The 15,121-nt window shown below is 43.9% G+C and overlaps 1 protein-coding gene across 1 annotated transcript in view; it reads left to right on the top strand.

Moving 5' to 3' along the window:
* Positions 1-1,257, top strand: part of LOC126520601 (uncharacterized) — a 51,766-nt gene extending 50,509 nt beyond the window's left edge. Inside the window, exon 11 of the mRNA XM_055065650.2 lies at positions 504-1,257. The gene's annotated coding sequence lies outside the window, so the exon portion shown is untranslated. The remainder of the gene's footprint in view (positions 1-503) is intronic.
* Positions 1,258-15,121: the final 13,864 nt, after the last annotated feature.

Raw genomic sequence — 15,121 nt, 5'->3', positions numbered from 1 at the left:
CTGACGTGGCTCAATCAAATGTCGCACAAAAATGGCCACTTGCTTCGATGGAGCCTCACTCTCCCAAGAGTGCTTCTCCGTTAGATATAAGAAGGGAAAGTTGCATAGCAATGCGGATGGTTTGAGCAGGCTAATTTGAATTCTGCGTTTAGGGATTCTGCCTAAATTTTAAGGTTGTTACTGTTAATTTTGTTAAGCCAAGAAAATCCCCTCTCATTTAGCAGGACTTCCTCCATGATTGCTCAAGTTGTCAGCACGAAATTCCTTCAAAAATTGGTGTAGCAAAATACAGCATTTGTTGTTTCTGCACTTATGTTTTTTTTTTAAGCCTAGCGGGTCTAAAGTGAGATCCAAGATACATCTCGGCGCAGAGCCGTGTTGTGGGGTTCGTTTTGGAGTTGCCTGTCCTTGTTGGATGTTTTGGGCGGTGTCATCATTTCACAGCTGGTCGCTCCAAGCCAAGGCATCCCCTCCTTGCCACCAGCCATTCTCTTTCTGCCCAGCGGTTATCAGCACTGGCCAGTCAAGATTTTCTGGGCCATGGAGGAGCTGTTACGTTCGACCGGTGGGGACTGGTGATCTTCGGGGAAGCGACCGTCATAAAGGCGCCACCATGTCTACTGCGACAACTCGCTTTGAAGGGACGACAATACGTCACTTCCCAGCCCATCGGCACCACCATGGCTGCAGCGGAGACTCGTTTTGTAAGGAGGACAATGTGCCGCGTCCCCAACGGAGTGGCGCCGAGATGTCTAGACGCAGTCGGTTGAGCAAGTATTGTTAGTGTGTACGCCTACACCGTCACAGTCTGTTTGTAGTAGGAGAGCTCCAGGAAGATGTTTTTCGGTGCCATCTCACGCAGCTTAAAAGTCGTCAGTCAATGGACATACTCGGCGGCCACTGTCTGCAGAGTCGACTCAGGCATAAAGAGGCACCTGCTCGCGGCAGCACTGTGTGTGCAAGAACCCTCTTACCTCGGTGTGGTCAGTGAAACCTGTGCGGAAGTGAGTGTGTAAACCCTCCCCTTCAAAGGCAGGTCGGCGACAATGACTTTGGACACTCCCATCGGTCGAAAGTTGAACGACCGTTTTCCTTCACCTAGGGATCTGGGAAGGACAGAGTGTTTATAAGCAGCTGTGGCGCGGCTGCTGAGTGTGCATTCCTCTTTCAGTCATGCTAGACTGATGATCTGTAACGTTCTCTTGTAGATACTGTAAATAAATCCCATATTCCTCGTTCTCGATGAGAACAAGCCTATCCCTTCAACAACATCCTCAGCGTGGATAAGTTGGACGACAGCATGGGCCAGCTAGCATCTATTTCATGCCTGACCCCAACCATCACAGTGGCCACCAGTCCCATACAACCGCATAGGCACAGGATGCCGCGGCTCTAGACGTATTGCGCCGACTGCGGAAGGTTAGAAAAATATCCACATTAGCACAGCAGAGAACGGTGGCTACGTCAGGTGGCTCGACTGATAACTGTAGAAACGTCATTTAAAACATAAGGAATTATTCTCTACTTCCTTTTTAAATAAAAAGATGTTGATCTATAAACATTTTCACAAAAAAGAACAGTTAAATTTGTTACTTTTCGCTTTTCCTTCCTGTTTGGCTGCTGCTTTGGCTCTCTCCCTTAGTAGATCGCTTAATTTCTCTACTCCTTGCAACTCTTGTTCCCAGTTGCCAATTTTGCGCGAAAAGTGCTGTACAATTAGGGAAAAACCAGTAGAGGTAACGGGTGACAGTCATATCGCATTTGGGTTTAACGGTTATTGCAGGGTTTGATGATGGACCCTGCTTCGCATTATTTTATTTTCCACCTTGTCTAACCCATATCGCAGGTGTATGATTTCGAGGATATGCTAGCGTCACGGCGAGCCATCGCTCGGGGAAATAATGAAGCAAAGAAATGTTAGACACAACTGGCATTTGCTTCGGCCACGACTTGTTCCACGAGCATACAGGCCAGCTTACTACAAACCGAATCCCTTCCCTGGTCCCTGGATCAGTCTAAACAAAGGTTGAACTAATGAAGCAACAGCAATGCACATGACCGTTGAATAGATGTTGACAATTGAACGCATCTTGAGTTCATTGCGGGCGCACCGAATCGATGAGAGAACTGGCCTTCACATCCCGGAGATGCCGATAACTACCACCATCCAAAAGGAGTGAAAAAGGCAACAAAATGTTGACTGCAGAATAGCTGTCAAGTCTCAAGATTGATTTGGCAGCGCTTTAGAAATGTGTGTGAGGAGTGGTGGCATGGGTGGGGAGGGAGGGGGGTATGCCGCTTAATTAAAAAAAAAATTTGGGGGGGGAGGGGGGCCCTTAGGTAGGGGTTTCCTGGTAGTAGGGTTTCCTTTGCCTTCGCACGTCATGTATTCTCATGTCCCCATATTTTGCAAGTTTCCTATCACTCAGTCACACTTTCGGCATTGTGGGCGTGCTATATTGCCACCTGCAGTAGGGGGCACAGTGAAAGAGGCAGGTTGTCCACTGTTAGGGTTATCCACTGGGTTATCCACTGTTACACAACTAGTTACAACTGTGCATGAATTTTCACGAGTGCTTGATGCATCAGGACAAATAGATGTTCTCTTTCTAGATTTCTGTAAAGCCTTTGATAAAGTGCCACATGGGAAATTGCTGTACAAATTACAGTGCTTGGGGTTACCAGGAAAAATAGTTCGATGGTTTGGGGCTTATCTTCACAACAGACAACAGTAGGTGGTAAATAATGATTCATCATCTGCTATTCTTCATGTCACGTCTGGAGTACCACAGGGAAGTGTACTGGGACCACTTTTGTATTTAATTTATGTTAATGACTTGGTTGATGTTATCCCCGAAAATGTGTCTGTACGTTTGTTCGCAGATGATTGTACAATTTTTAAACAAATTGTGTCACCCAGAGATCACATTGAATTGCAACATGCACTGAATGCAAAAGTGCAACATGCACTTTTGACGACTGGTGTCAAAAATGGGGCATGCAACTAAATACTCAGAAAACAGTACTACTGCGTATCACCAGGAAACTAAATCCTAGCCAGTTCTGTTATACCCTTAGAAACAATAGTATCTCGATTGTAGGCAAATATAAGTACTTAGGTGTCATCCTCACAAGCAACTTAACTTGGTCAACCCACATTTCTGATATCTGCACATCTGCACTACGTAAGTTATGGTTCCTTAAAAGAAAGCTGAAATTCGCACCCTCGCAAACAAAGCTTTTAGCTTTTAATACGTGTGTTCGTTCTAAGCTTGAGTATGCTTCTATCATTTGGGATCCCTATTTAAAAAAGATATCATGCAACTTGAACGTATTAACAGAAACGCTGTTAGGTTTATATTTGGCAAATATCGTAGACTTGATTCCCCATCCAACCTAATGCAATTAAACTATTTCTACTCTAGAAGCCCGCAGAAAGTTTAGTCGCCTTTCATTTCTTTATAATTGTATGTTTGGTAACACAAAAATAGATCTGCCTGACAGTATAAAACCCCTAACAACACGACGCACACGCCATGGCCATGAATTTGCACTAACCCCAATCTTTGCCCGATCAAAGTCTTTCAAATTCAGTTATTTACCAAGAACTGTGGAAGAATTGAATTCTTTGCCGTCTGATATTTTTGGTTCCAATAATTTTCTCGCTGAGTTGGAGTGTCACCTTCTCTCTTAAGCTTTATTTTTTTTTCTTTTTGCTTTTTCTTTCTTGCTTGCTTTTTGTTGTCTTTTGTTTTGTACATTCATGTTGGATGTAACCCACACCTGCTTGGGCCACCACATTGGCCTGCAGTATTTTGAAATAAAACAAAGGACAAGAAGGACAAAGCGCGCATGCTACCCCCGCCCGCTCGATAGCCAGGTCCCACCGCCGTGTTTCTTGGGAGCCAGCTGTCTTCATTAAACATAGTGAGTCCTCTTTGAAGACACGTGACAAAGTGGTGGAGGTGCTGGGTGTGCCAATAGAGACTCGATCCTGTCTATCAGGATCAGGATCAGGATACAATACACAAAGAAAGCCTCCAATGTTTCCCCCTGCCGCGCCTCCTGTTGTGCTTCAGCCAACAATAATAAAGAAACTTCAACTTTGTGAGCACTATTTGAAAGCTATGATGACCACTGTGCTGTGAAGCACAATCGCAATGTGAAGGCTACCCAAGTGAAGGCAACCATTGGTTCATCATGGTCATGGTGCCTACGCATCATACAGCTAGTTTCGGCTACTTGCATGTAGCTTTTGAATATTAAGCCGTCTTCTAGAAGGCGCTTTTTCAAACAACGTTTCTAACTTATGAGTCGTTCAAATATCGCCAACTGTTTATTCAAGTCACTAAAAAAGTAGCAGATTGCTGAATAGCTAACTTTGCCGTAAACAAAGAAGTCACTAAATCTAGCGTTAAATCGCTAAAATGGCAACACGTATTAAATACCGGTAAATTATAAAATCAAATGTGATTTTGTGTTTTCAAAGATGGTTAGGTTAGACAGCCGCAACAAACACTGGATGATGCAAGTGACAGTAGATTAAACTTGTTTTGGACAGCTTAGCAACAGCTTTCTCAGCAAAGCAGGCTTGTAAGGCACATCCCGCAGGTGTATTGCACTGCAAAGTACGGGGTAACCCTTAGCTGTTTAGTGCGGCCGGCCAAGCATCATATGGGACAGCACATGGCATCGAGGCTTGAAAGACAATCCTATCTGCCCAAGCAGGGGATATGTAATAAATTAATCATACCTATGTGGGTGCGATTCTGAGAGAAAACTTGGCCTCAGCTGTTGTTTTGTTGTACTTGTGCAGCGTGAAGCTGACAGTGCCTGCTTTTACAAGTGTGTGTGTGTGTAGGGGGGGGGGGGGGGGAGCAAACGGCCTACTTTTCCCTTTCACTCCCGATTGTGTACCGTGACTTGGAAGTACCGGGCTCGCAGCGTTAAAGAAAGGAAATGCGGGAAAAGACTGATAACAATTATTGTTGTGGGACAAGATACGCCTCAAAGGGCGTAAAATTTTTTAAAGAATGTAAATCGAAGCAGTCTTGAAAGTACTGGGAACCTCAATTGCACTACTGAGGTTCCTAATATGATAGACCAAGTAGCCCGAATCAATGCCTATATCAAGTCTTGAAAGACAACCGCAGACTTGTGGAGGTGGGTAAATTTACCAACTGGAACCAAGTAGAACCTGTGTGCTATATACCAGTGTGTTGGAATGGAATGAAAACAAAATGAAAAGAAAAATGATATTTTTGACCGGAACGAGAACGTAATCGAAACATTAGTTATTTTGTTTCGGAGGGAAACCGGAATATTTTTGATCGGTTTTCAGTTCAAGGGGGAAGTTGGCAATTCGAAATAACTGACATCAGGCAACATCAGAATTAGCACGCATCTCAGGGGTCCGCATAAGTGCATGTCTCAGGCAGGGATAGTGTGAGCGACAGCTGCGGTCTAGTGCTGCACTAATCTAGGCCTACCACTTGGTGCACTAGCAGACAGTAGTGTAGCAAAACCCAGGACATGGGCACTGAAGTGCTTATCGTTTTGTTTTCTCAGGGTGCAAATTGCTTTGTTACCGAAGCTTTATAGTTAGTTTATGTTCGTTTAAGTTCGTTTTATCGTAACAGTGGCCTCGCATTTTGGCAAATACACTCAATGACATGCTTCTGAGGTCATAGAAATCATAGGTCACTTATTGAGAAAGATAAATACTATGCGTTTATCGTTATGTTGCTTTGAAAATTTTAGCATGTGAGCCAAAACTGTTATGAACCATGACAGATCATTTTTTTTCCATTCTGGAGCAGAACAGAAACGAAGCTTTTTTAAGTCGAACGAAACTAAAACTATAACAAAAAACATTTCATTCAGACACCCTGGTATATAAATACGGGTGACGACTGCCCTGGAGAACCAATGTGGCCAAGACTCCACATGCAGCTGGTGGAGAGGCCAGAACCCATTATCAGGGCTTCAAGCAGCTTTCTGCAGACTCAAGTGATCTTGGTTGGGACCGAGGCACCGTATACTGGGCTTTCAAAAACGGGGGCAAATGGCCTATTTTGCCCCGGCCCCTCCAGTCCCGACAGTAGGGAGGCAAGTGCCCTCTTCCCCCCCCCCCCCCCCCCCCTTGGTAAATATACCTATAGCTTTATCTACGACGTATTTTATTGCCAAGAGACGCACACTTTAACGCTATGCAGCTTGTGTTTGGTGTGTGCCCAGTGAACCATACAGCCATCGCACATGGAACATGTCAATGTGTTAAAAAGCTCCTCACCAGGCCCCATAGCAAATTTCGGTTATACGCTGGAAGTTGTTACGTGTCCTGTAGGGAGCGTTCTGCCGCAAAAATTTTTCAAATCGGCTCATTAATAGCTGAGATAGAAATATTTTAGTGCCGTGAACTCATGATTTCAGCAGGCGGGCTCCACTGCCAAGCAAGACGCTCTCTCCACTCACCCCGTCTAGCCTTCGGAAGCGAAATTCCTTCCCTGCGTTCTCCCATACCAGCCCTCAAGGATTGCGTGACGCATACGTCACAGGCCCCGCCTTCATTTTCTTTCCTCCTTGTTTTTTTTTTTTTCCCTGCGCTACACATTTCTGCTGACCACGCTGCGCGCCAGCTGTTTTCTCGTTCGTGCAGCGCATGATGTTGCGCGCTGTGCACACGGAAACATGAATAGCAGTATAATTCAGTGCTACACGAATACTGAGTCAGAAGAAGCTGATCACAGAGCGTGATCACGCGCTGGAACATGGTAGAAAATGGCATATTTTCAGTACCTGCGCACATGACCGCACGACTGTGGGAACAAGCAGACGAAGCAGAACTACGTCTCTCTTGTTTCGGTGCGAAGTAAAACAAAAAACGCGAAGACATACCATTTATGTGTTTTATTATTTCTCTAAACTTCAATTCGTCAATGCAAGAAGCAGATTGCACAGATAACAGATGTTGTCTTGAATAATTCTCGAAGTCACATGTCACCACAAGTGATGTCACACTGTGGGCCCGATTATGTAGGTGCAGGAGCCCGACTACGTCACCATCCCCTTCCGGGCGGATTCGCCGCAAGTGAAGAGGGAACGGTATTCGGATTGAAATTTCAGGCCTTTCTGCGGCGCGTAACGATGCAATTCTTTCCAAACACGATCGTTGGCGCGCACTGTACGCTCTGCGCTTGTCAGCTCAAACAGACCTGGTGAGGGGCCCTTTAAATGTCAGGAAGACCTGCAGAGTTAAAGGGTATTTCCTGCAGTTGATAAAAAGAAATATTTTCACTTAAATAGTGAGTAAATATAGAAAGAATATCGTTCACACGAAGCATTTGACAAGACATGTTGCATTGCAGTACAGTGCAACATATCAACCTGCATTACGACATGCAATGCAGTTCGATATACAAGGAGCAGGACACTATGTGTCCTGTTTCGTGGAACCCGAAGACTGTCAAAGACGATGCAAGTCGGAAACACCTTCATAATTACAACAGAAATCTTATATGAGCGTGAATAAATACTGCTGATGTTCCACTTTATCACCGTTTGACAGCCTAGCTGAACATGCTCAGCTATAAAATTCATGTGCGCCTTGTTCAGGATGACGTCCTCAGACGTGGTTGACGTCCACTTTTAGCATTCATGGAAAGAAAAAATACAAGTCGCCACTGCGGTGCTTGTCTTCGTATTAATTTTAAAAAAAGGCCAGTTTGAAGAGTTTCTTGGACTCATTTTAAAAATAATCTCTCCTAGCTTGATGGCAAAATTTCATATATTTATGCTGTCTACGCGAGCCGCGTACGAACATTTAAAAAAATTATTTTTCGTGTTTAAGAAGTACCTTTTTGTAACTTCTTATATGTATAGCGAACATATAGAGCTATCTAATGATGTATCGCGAATATTTTTAGGCAAACCACCAAAGCAACTTTTTTGATCTTGAACATGAAGCTTTTTGCAAGCAGTTGCAACTTTACAGTTTGTTTTCGGCGATTTGCTGAACCTTCAAAGCTTAAAATATTTTTCGGCTATACTATGTTAACCAGGCTACCATTCTATGTTTGTTTGCCACCTTCTGAATTTTCCTGCACTCAGATAAAAAAGTTCAAACTTTGCAATTTTACCGGCTTTTGCTGGTGCCTAAAGCACTCAAGTGGTCAAATATTTGAAGTATTAGATATTTTTGCAGTCACATCACTAGTGTCTTGCCATACACACCATTTGAACAACTGGATTATACAATGTGCCTTTAAAAAAATTTTTTATTGATGCTTTCTGGCTCAACTGGGCAAGAACAATAAATCTTCGCCAAAATACTACAGAACTTTGGAGATAAAAGTAAATGGGAAGAATGAGTTTTGAAGTTCAAAAAACATGTGGAAATTTTTTTCAGCTTTATCTGTGATGGTCGAGAAAACGCTGGCTGATTTGGCATGGAATGACCCATTAGGGAATATCGTAATCGCCAGTGAATTCTTTATTTCCATTTGATGTTTGATCGCATAAATTGACAATGTACAGTATTCACATTTGGACATCTTTATCACTTTCGGCGAGTAATGCATCATCCTCCGTGACACCTACCAAAGTTATTGGGAAAAAATCACTTCGCTGTAACCACATTGATGTGGTACTAACAGCATTCTAAATCAGGAGAAGAAAGACAGTGCCTAATGCGCAGGTAACTCTCACTTCGCAATCCGCGTTGATGGCGCGCAGCAACCGACTTCATTCACAAAGTGCCAAATGGGGGTGGGGAATGTACAAAAAACTAAGTATATTATTTTTAAAAGCCGTAATAAGCCTGATGACTATAGTACTTGTATTAGATTTAAAAATTGTGCTATCAAATGTGTTTGTTCCTTCTTATAAATTTCTAGGTGTCGTCATTCAAGAGAATTTGAGCTGGATGCCGCGTGTAAACAAGATCCATGCAAATATGTGCAGGTCAATTTCTATATTCCATACCAGAACTTTGGTGCAAAAATGGTTAAAACTACAATTATACTATGCCCTTGTTCATTCACATATACACTGCTGTCTACTAATCTGGGGTACAACTACTAAGACAAATTTATATAGGTTAGTAATCCTACAAAAAAGCTGTGCATCGCATAGAGAACCTTAATCAAAGTGACCACACAGCACCATACTTTTCCAAGCTAAACATACTCACAATAGATAATCTATTCCACTTAAGGCTTGCTATGTGTACACATAGGGAAATCCTGCATGACTCAAATACCCTGTCCACATCTTCGTCATCTGACAACTCACAATATCACCTTAGGCATAACCGACTTGGAACACCTTTGTTTAGAACCAAATATGGTACTCAGACACTTGCCTCTTTCCTAAATAATAGAGAAACTGCTATGATTCAGGAATGCAGGTCTGCCTACAGTTTGAAGAAAAAGTTTAGGAATTATCATTTGCTAAGCTCCTGGTGGTACTAGCCCTCCTTGTGGTCTCTATATTTTTTCTTTTTATTGTAGTATTCTTTTCTCTTAAATTTTTTCTCCTATTTGCTGCATGTTCTGTAACATTGATCAGTATTATTTGCTTGTTTAAATATTTCCTTGTTTTCTCGCATTACTAACGATATACTATGTATAGTGTAACAACCTTACTTTTTCGTATGCTTGATTGCTTGCCGCATACATTTTGTTCTTCCTTTTCTTGTTTCTACACTGTTGCACTGCATTTTCGTAATTTTCCACCACCTAAGCAATGTATGGGTAGGGGGGCCTCTGTCAGGCAGTTGCATGTGCCTTTAGCCCCTACATCCTAGACAATGTATTGTCTAAATAAAGCATTCAAACCAACCAACAAACAAACAAAAAGAATAAAGAAAAAATGTGCATAGCAACTAGCAAGCAAGAGAGAGAGAGAGAGAGTGGTTTCAAAGAGGGAAAAGTGCTATTTCTACTGTGCAGACAGTACAGATCAGAGAGAAGGGCAACACGTCGAAAGTACAGTGAGGAAACCAGGACACACCAACCAGCGCGAACATCGCATAGGAAAGCACGAGAAACAAGCAATCCATTTAGAGCCCAGTGCAAAAGCCAAGGTGCACACCAAGCGGTGCTGGAAGTACAAGCAGCGACAATCTAATCCAAACGAAGGAGGAAGAGGGGGCGCCGCCAAGTTACGACACCAAGCTTGGTGCTACCGGACATCCTTCATTCAATGCTTCACTGTGCTCCCTCAGGGGTTGCAGAATCAAGCATTGTTTCCTTTCTTTTTTTTAATCACTATCATCATCATCCTTCGTTCATGCTCTACCCACGACAAGCACACAACCATTTATCACCCACTGACGAATGGACTCACAGAGCGCCTGAATCGAACTCTGACCAATATGCTTTCAATGTGCATTTCTGCCGACCACCACAATTGGCACGGCTCTCTCCAAGCTCATCGGCTATGTACACTTGGCCACGAAATTTCATGGACCACAGGATCTAAGAAAAAGCTTAATATCTCAGCAGCCTCAGAACGGAGCCTGGTCTTTGCATTTAGAGTCGCTGCTAGTATGTGCAATCAACATAATGATGCACTGTTTTACTGGCTGCTTTTACAGGCTGCTCTGAAATTCGTTTTACAAGGTCCCATGGTCTATAAAATTGTGTGGCCGGGTGTGTGTATGCAATGCCATAGCTTGTGCCGATACAGCTCGCCAGATCGCTCATGAACGGCTGACAGTGTCCCAGGCTTCCCGAAAAGCCTTGTATGACCGTCATCACTGAGATGTTTGTCATTCCCAAGGTTCCCTTCTGCTACTGTGGTCTCCGTCCCACCATTATCCGACTACGGCAGTCCACATAGGGCGTTACGTCAAATCACCGACGTTACATATGAAAGTGGGCACTGTTCTGACTGGTATAGGAGGCTGTAGAAGTTGCGGGGTGCTTTTTTCCTTGCTGGGTGCTCTTTCTGTCGTGACGATAGACTAGATTGTTTACAAGTACTGCTCCAGGAGGGCACATGTAACTGGCAAACGGAGGCCTCAGGAGAGCACCTGAGATTATAATAAAGGAGGCGGGCGCAGGATCTCCAGGGCAATCAAGGGACAGCGAGGGGTCAAAGCTGGAAGCAGGGCAGTGGGTTGGGCCCCCCCCCCCGAGGTCGAAGCGTGCCAGAGGTGTATAAGATCGGCTGTCTGCGGGCAGGCCACGGCGAGCCCCAACCCATGGACCAGACCAGGGCCTAGCTTTGGAGGTGCCGCCAATAACACGAAACAATGGCACATTGTTACAACAAGTAAAAAACACGATTGAAGAACTGTAATCACACCCAGTTGCTAACTTGTGACACTAAGTTCAGCACTACCACGTCCCGCAACTTCTACAACACCTGTCGGAACCTTTCCTTATATGGAACCAGTGGTCGAGCCAGAGCCTAACAAGCGCTTGCATCCATCGCCGCTGCTTATGGCTGTTGTAATAGTAATAATTTGTAAATACAGGCTATTCCCAATACACTATACATGTTCAGATGGCGTAAGAGATGCTTTCTTTAGGTTTCCATGCAGAGATTGTGTGCATAAATAATTAAATGCATGGCATCAAACTTGTGTACTGTCAAGTGGCACATGTAGCCATCAGGCTATAAGTGCTTGCTTGAGATATGCTAACAAATTATTGGAAAGACTTCTATGCTTAACCCTTTAAGGGTCGATTTTTTTCGCCATATGCGACCACCCGAGGTGCATTTTTTTTTTTCATTCCAATTCTTCCGAGGGACCTATTTCGAAAAAAATTTACCATAATATTTCTAGGGTGACCGTAAAGTGAGAAAAAAATATTTTTCGTTGGTATATATGTACTGTTTATTCATGAATAACAGCAATAAAAATAGGAAATAAACTTATAAGAATTACAAATTTGATGCATTGTTATGCACATAGTCCAAGGCTTAGAAAATGCACACACGAAAATATTTCGCAAGTGTCAAATGTTCCTGCTCTTACACTAATATTTACGTCCATAGCATAATCGGACTGCGTAGGTGAGCGCACTCAGGAAAACTGTGGTTGTGTGCCCGTCAAAAACTAAAACGTGTGACAAACTTCAGCTAATCTTCATCTTATCGCCAACCAGAGGCGATAAGAACCAGAGGTTCTCGCTAGTCTCAATAAAAAAAAGGGGGGAAGAAAAGGAAAGACATGCATGGCGGCATCCTATGCGCACCCCTGTGAGCACTAAACGAGCGAGAAACAGGCGGTCGCCCTTTGAGCGATTAGTAACGAGATAGCCATCAGTTTTGCGAGCACAAGAAGCCAAAACCGCCCATGGAACAAAACCCAAACCGCCGCCCACCCGTGCACGCGCCAATGTGCGAATGGTAGTATACAGACACGCCGTAGCAAAGCAAACTAGCTCTAAAACATACCATGCAACGAAAACTGAGAGAGGGAGGCGTGAGAAAAAAATGCCTTGTACTCCCACATAGTAGCAGCACATGCCAGAAAAGCAAAAGTTAAGAAATTGGCACGCTTTTTAAACGTACATACAGACAGCGTCGTAAATATACGACATCGACCGTTTTGGACTTGTTCGGGGTGCCATATATTTACGTCATGGACCCTCTGAAAGGGTTAACCCAAATCCATTTCTTCATGGTGACAAGATCTCCGGCATATGTTCGGTGGTAAATTAGAGTGGAACATCTTTGCAACGTTTTCCTGGCTCTTACGCTCTAAAACTCTGGTCCTGTTTATTTTTCATGGGGTCATGTGTACTAGCTTCCCATTTGTTATGTTTCCATTCATAGTTTTTATGTCTAAAAACGGGGACGGCGCACCTCCGGCACATGTAACCTCTGAAAATACACCGAGCACCTACAAGACATCGAAAATGCCGGGTCAGAGAAAGAGGTGCAAAATCTTGAGGATGTTATGGCACAGATAGGAGTACATATCACCTATTGTGAATGTCTTGGGATGTTGGCGCTGAAATCCTGGAACTGTTATATAATCGCCGATCTCAGCACAGCTCATGTCGAATGCAGAGGTGAATGAAAGCACAAGCCTTTGCCCTGCACCCCTGTTTGTGGACGTTTTCGTGGCTCTCATTGCCTTCAATGTACACAGCTGTGTGGAAGCTGAAAAAGGGCTGTGAGTGCTCTATAAAAGGCTGGCATTATTGAAGATTCTACCAAAGCAGTAGATGGAACCCACAAGTGTTATTTACTGTGATTCACGGCTACGACTTCTCCACAAAGTGTTGAACGTTCGATCTAATTGCCAGGTAGCAACAGCACGTCCTATTTACCTAGCTCAAAATAATTTCATTGCTTTTTATCCAACTTCAATTACAGTTGCATGAGAGTAGCTTTTTGCTTCATCTGTAGTGCTGCTGCATGTGTTATTAGATTTTACTTCTCCAAGATCATGCATTCGTTTTCTGCAGCAGTGGGCCTTTAAAAACGTATCAACAGGGTTCCACTGCATTCTAGAAAGCAAGGGTTCCGAGAAGACAAGCTGCACGCTCTGCAAGACTACTGCTAGTAAAGAAGCGAAGGCATATGAATGCCACTTATTAACATAGTTAAAACACATAATATTAGAAGACTGAAGTTAGGCCAGTTAATTGAGCAAGATTCTGATAGTACAGGTAAACCTCGATATAATGAAGCAGGTAAAATCGGCAATTTGCTTTACTATATTGAAATTCTGTTGTATTGAAATTTGACCTATTATGCAAATAAGTACAATCGCCGATCAATTTTTCTTACAAGGGGCCGCAAAATTTTCCAAATTATCGAGCAACCGAAAATTTGCAGATTTGAATGCGAAAGCAATTCATTTTGAATCATTTGGGATTCGGCGATGAATGATATGGTTTCATGCCATATCGACATCACATGGGCGGTACAAATTAAGTGAAGTCAGCCACGCCTTCAAGTGCACTCCGCCCCCGTGGCTGATAGCGTTGCCCGCACTGGGACGACGCTATCATGAAAAGCAGCGACAGTGGGGAGCGAATGCTTCGTCTACCTCTCGCTCCAATGAGTCACTGAAACTCGAGATTATGCAACCTCCAATACTAAATGTGCAGGAGGACGGCTTACATGATGCCACGCCGTCTCAACACTTTTTGCACACGCGGCAGATTACCACTAAAGTAGGGTGCACGGCTGTGTATGTGCTCAGCCGCGCTTACAGCCATGTGCAGCCACAGCTGAAACGCGTGCCAGAAATCTCGACGCACCCACTAACCCCCTGCCTCTCGCGCGCGCTTGATCGCATTACCGTGAGCGAGCTCCCCTCCCCTTTCCCTTTGCTCACACGGGAAGGCGGCACTCACCCTTGCACACTTTCACTCGCACCTAAAGCACAAAGTAGAACTATTGCATCAAACCCTTGCCTTTGCTTCGGGTTGTCGACAAATTCGACTTCACCCTGCCATCTGGTAGCCGCCCGGTTAGTTCAGATGGTAGAGCCGCTGCCCTGGAAAGGCAGTGGTCCCGGGTTTGAGTCTCAGACCAGGACATATTTTTCTTCATCTGCGAGGCTTTTCTTTCGAGGAATCCGTATGGTCTTCCTTTGTAGCAATTGCTACGAACGGGTGGATCTCTGATTTCCCCTTTATTAACTGCTTCTCTCCACCTTGCGGGTTTCTGCAGAACTATTGTGTCAATCAATTTTTCAGATTTCGCTGAACAGGTTATCAATGGCTTCTGCATGATTCAAGGGACGCCCTAAGACCAACCTTATCACTCTGCCTACCTAGAAGAGTTTGAAGTTGTAACTAGAGAGAGAGTTCTGTTGTTCTTGATCACAAAAGCAGCTGCCATGTTGCCACATTTAACAGTGCTTTTCTGACAACTTATTGTATGCAGTGTTAACAGTGGTCTTGTGTGCACCACAGAGCAACCGTCTTGGAGACCACAGCGTTTTTTTTTTTTTATGCTGTTGGTGGTTCACACAGGCCACACTTATTGAAGTTCGCAACTGTGCAGAAAATTTGCACTGACCAAGAAGCACACTTCAGTGTGACTAGTTTGTTATGAAGTGGAGTGTTGCACCTGCTTGTAGCTGCCGAAAACTTGAGTACAGCACCAATTTTAATAATGATATGATTACATGACCAAATAGACCCGA

Source organism: Dermacentor andersoni, chromosome 3 (genome assembly GCF_023375885.2).
Source record: "Dermacentor andersoni chromosome 3, qqDerAnde1_hic_scaffold, whole genome shotgun sequence".
NCBI classification, from domain to species: domain Eukaryota; kingdom Metazoa; phylum Arthropoda; class Arachnida; order Ixodida; family Ixodidae; genus Dermacentor; species Dermacentor andersoni.
This window is presented reverse-complemented; position numbering and strand designations above follow the sequence as displayed.